This window comes from Mus caroli, chromosome 1 (assembly GCF_900094665.2).
Source record: "Mus caroli chromosome 1, CAROLI_EIJ_v1.1, whole genome shotgun sequence".
Lineage (NCBI taxonomy): Eukaryota > Metazoa > Chordata > Mammalia > Rodentia > Muridae > Mus > Mus caroli.
The window spans coordinates 127,329,510-127,334,444 of NC_034570.1; the positions used below are offsets into that span (position 1 = coordinate 127,329,510).

Here is a 4,935-nt window from a genome sequence, read left to right on the forward strand (position 1 = left end):
CCTCCCTCCCTCCCTCCCTTCTTTTCCTTCATTTATTATTTTTTCTTTTGGTTGTTTGTTCATTGTTGTTGGGCTTTCATGCAGCCCAGACTAGCCTTGTATAGCCGAGAATAGCCTTGAACTTCTGATACTCCATGTTAGAGTAAGTATTGGACAAATCCCTCCAGACCCTGACCAAGACACTCTGTTGAAACTCCAGCCCTTCCCCCTCGCTGTCATGGCTTAACTCAACCACCCACCATCACCCACATCCTGGTAGCCAGATCGAGGCAGCTTCTAAAGATAAAATAGCCTTGTTTGGAGACAACCCCAGGAGGGAGAACCTAGGGACTGGTGCGTAGCTTTCGGAAGCTGCACTAACTTCCCATTCTCTGAACACCCTATAGAAGACCCTATATGAACTCGAGGTATCCCTTCCCTGTTGGCAGACACTTCCCCACTGTATCTGCCCCTTGCTGTTTGAAGTAAACAGCCCTGTGTGCTGAGGTCAGGCTGGTCTCTTTCCTGCTCCCTCTCTCTTTAAGCCGCCTCAGAAATACAACAAACACTCCTTGCTTCCACCTCCTGAATGCTCAGGTCGGAGGCATGTGATAGCATGCCTGGTTTTATGCAATGCTGGGGATTGAACCTGGGGCTTCCTGTGTGTTAAGCCAGCACTTTACTAACAGAGCTATATCCTTAGCGCTGAGGCAGGGGACAAGGCAGGGGGGCTTTGAAGTCAAGGTGAATTGGGTGTTCTCACAGGCTTTTTTTTTTTTTTATTCCTTGGGGTTCCTTTCAGTTCTAAAGTGACTCTGTTGTCCCCTGAGAAGCATGAAAATTGCCACTTGTCTGGTGAGGTACAGTTCAAACCTAGCAGCAGGGCCTCGCCTCCAGAACCATTGTGCCCCCCAGATTTGTGTCCTTAACACTACAATACCCTCAGACTGGATGAGTCACACATTTGGGTGTCTCTGGGAACATTGGAGGAACCTTAAATGGCTCGGTAGTGAAGGGACGAATACCCTTGTTTATGAGATGTCACATCCTGGTGATCTTACCTTTTTGGGGGGAGGGGCGAGGCTGGAACAGGCTATGTAGATCAGGCTAGCCCTGAGCTCACAGAGATCTGCCTGCCCCTGCCTCCTGGGTGCTGAAACAAAAGACTGGACCAGACCTTACCTTTCTTGATCTTTCCACTCATTTTCTTCTCCTGGAGGCTCCGTGTTTCCCAAGTCTCTTCTAAGGCATCATGAAGATGAGAACCTGGTATGTGTCATGATCTGCCCTGCCCCCAACCTTCTTCTGACCTCTACATCATGGCTGTTATCCCAGATCTTTGATGACTCCTCAGTTTCCTTTGCAGGCTCTTAGCCACTCTCAAATGGCAGTGTCCCTTGGGCTTCTGGACCTGCTCTTCTTCCCAAATTCTCTCCAGACTGACAACCTCACATCTTTACCTTCAGCCCCGGTCCGTCTTTGGCTCTGTGTAGAGATGCCCACTAGATGTCCCCAGGCACTTCAATCCAATGAAACTGAGGTCACCTTCTCTCCCTTCACCTGTGTGTGGCGAGCCTCCTCTGTAGCACCCAGTAGAGACCATCTGGCTACCATGTCTGGTCACGTCATCTGTAGGTGTGGATACGGCTGCCTGGATGGAGCCAGACTGGGCACAGTTAAATAGGACCAGTATTGCCAAGGACCAGTCCCTCCACCCTAAGGAAATGTAGACATAGGTATCACCCCAAGTCTTGATGATGCTTTCTGGACTGTGATTTCCACGTGAAGCTCACACTTGTTTGCAGGGCTTATACAACAATGTTATCTTTGACTCAACTCATTCTCAAGGCTTTCTTTTTGTTTGTTTGTTTGTTTGTTTTTTTTTTCAAGACAGGGTTTCTCTGTATAGCCCTGGCTGTCCTGGAACTCACTTTGTAGACCAGGCTGGCCTTGAACCCAGAAGTCCACCTGCCTCTGCCTCCCGAGTGCTGGAATTAAAGGCATGCGCCACCACACCCGGCTTCTCAAGGTGTTTCTTATCTGTTAGTGAGCTCTCTCTAGGTCTAAGCCTACACAGATGGCAGTATGCAAGGAGATCAATATAACCACATGTGTGAGAAAAACAGGAGAAGAAAAAGGGCCTGTTTAACGTCCCTTACCTCCATCCAACTATCTGCATAGTTGTCTTCCTAGGCTATGTATATAGACACAGCCTTTGCATGGATAATATGGTGACCATACCTGCGAGTTTAGATGACACACTGGACATCAATCTATTGCCAAGGTGCTTTCAGATGCACTGAGAACCAGGTGTGTAAAGACACCTTTAATCCCAGCACTCGGGAAGCAGAGGCAGGCAGATCTCTGTGAGTTTGAGACCAGTCTACAAATCAAGTTCCAGGACAGCCAGGACTGTTATACAGAGAAACCCTGTCTCAAAAAACCAAAAACCAAAACCCAAACCAAATAAACAAAGAACCACGGAGAGAAATATAAGTTCGGCAGCCGTTTCTGTTTTTCTTTCCCTGGCTCATCCTAAGATCTTTTCACAGAACAGATCGGTATGCCCCCACAGGGAGATCTATCAGCAGAGCCACTGGGGACAAACCCAGACCAAAGAAGGAAATGCAGGCGTTTGCTCTCTTGTAGTCTTGGGCAGAAATCCAAGGATTGTCTCTTCCGGATATTGAGTACTGATGCTTCAGGGGAACCCCAGCCGTAGGAGTGACATCTCTGGGCCTTGAGCCCATGGTCTCTAAAGCTAACTGTAGTTCCTCCATTTAACATACCTGTCCAAGTATAAAAAAGACCAAGAGCCCTCCTGGTTTCTTCTCTTAGTCTTGAATACATCAGACAGGGATAGCTATGTCCTCTTCAAATGCTGGGTGGAGGCTTACAGACATCCCGGGTTTGGAGAGTGTCCTAGTTTGGGTTTTTATTGTTGTTGTTGTTGCTATGATAAACATCATGATCAAAAGCAACTTGAGCAGGAAAAGGTTCATTTAGCTTCTACTCCCGGGGAGCATTCTATCATAGAGGGAAGGCGGGCAGGAACTTGGTTGAAAACCACGGAAAAGTGCGGACTGATGTTGGGTTCATGCCCAGCTAACTTAATTAATTAATTAATTAATCAATTAATTAATGTTTTTCAAGGCAGGGTTTCTCCGGGTAGCCTTGGCTATCCTGGAACTCACTCTGTAGACTAGGCTGGCCTCCAACTCAGAGACCTATCTGCTTCTGCTGGAATTAAAGGTGTGTACCACCACGCCTGGCTCAGCTATCTTTTAAAATACAGCTGGACTGCCCTGGATGGGCTAACCAATCAACAACTAGCAGGGAAGAAAAGTCCACAGACAGACTCACAGACCAGTCAGATGGAAGGGATTCTTGACTTGGGTTCCCGCACCCCAGGTAACTCTGGGTTGTTGACAACCAAAATTTACCAGGACAGTAGGGCTCTCTTGAATGGTGAGTTGAGCTAAATGGGTAGACGTGACTTATGGGAGAAAGAAAAACAAAAACAAAAACAAAAACCAGGCCAGATAAATGTCTCATCTTCTGAATCATGAGATGCTTAGCTTTATTCCTGGAAGAGAGTAAATTCAACAACCCAGCTCCGTCCCTGACTTGTCTCTATTTATAAAACTGGGGAATGAAGCCAGAACTGGGGAATGAAGCTGTATACATACTAGCATGTGTTCTACCACTGAACTATGTCCACGTCTTACTTTTGATTTTATATTTGAATTTTATTCATTCATTCATTCTCTGTGTGTGTGTGTGTGTGCTTGTGTGCGTGGTGTTAGCAGTTGGGTAGGTAGGCATTCACAAGCCAGCTGTGTGAGCGGAGGTCACTTTTGGGAGTTGGCTCATTCCTTCTCCTGTGGGTTTTGCACAGCAAGCTCCCTTACTTGCTGAGCCAATTCACTGGCCCTTTTTGTTTGAGTCAAGGCTTCACTAACTCCACAGACTGGCCTTTCAATAGCTCTGTAGCTCAGGCAGGTCTTGAGCTTGTGTTCTTGTCTCAGCTTCCAGAAGAGCTGGGATTGCAAGTCTAGTGCCACAGAATCAAACCTCAGGGCTGAGGGTCTGAGTCCTGGAAGACTGAAGGATATAGCAAGCTGTACCTAGAGATACTTTTGAGATGGCCGCCTAACACATGTGACTGTTCCCCAATGAACACAGCACACATTTCCTCTGCGAAAAGTGTGGCGGGCAGGAGAGGTCCAAACAGGCAAATCCACACAGCATGTGACATCATGCTCCAATTTGAGTGTGGCTTAGTTCCTGACACTGCCTGTGCTTGGTGAGAATAATGTAATTCAACCAGCAATGATAATAATGATCCAACCTGCAGTGATGACGGCAGTCCTCAAGTTCCTTTGATCTTAGTAATAGTAAAGAATAATGATGGTGGGAACTAGCTCTTTTAATTTTAATCTTAATCTTAATCGCAGGGAAATCTCTGAGTTCAAGGTCATTCTGGTCTACATAGTGAGTTCCAGGCCAGCCAGGGCCACACAGTGAGCCTCAGTCTCAAACAAAATAAAAACAAAAACAACTTTACAGAACACAACAAATAACAGTAATTATCCTATAAAATAGAAGAGGGCCTCCTTTGAGGCTCTAACACCGCCACCCATAGCTCCTGTTACTGGGGACATAGTTTTCCTTGCAGATTCTTCACTTAGTTAGGTCCCAAGGAAAGTGTTGTGCTTCCTGTTTGGAGCTGTTTGTACCCATAGTGAAAATGGACTGGGCTGAAGAGATGGCTCAGTGGTTAAGAGCACAGACTGCTCTTTCAGAGGTCCTGAGTTCAATTCCCAGCAACCACATGGTGGCTAGTAGATGCCCTCTTCTGGTATGTCTAAAGACAGCGACAGGCCGGGCGTGGTGGCGCACGCCTTTAATCCCAGCACTTGGGAGGCAGAGGCAGGCGGATTTCTGAGTTCGAGG

The 4,935-nt window shown here is 47.0% G+C and overlaps 1 protein-coding gene across 1 annotated transcript in view; it reads left to right on the plus strand.

Annotated features, from left to right (window-relative positions):
* The window catches only part of Csrp1 (cysteine and glycine rich protein 1), a 33,140-nt gene that overhangs the window by 3,469 nt on the left and 24,736 nt on the right, over positions 1 to 4,935 (plus strand). The window lies entirely within an intron of this gene.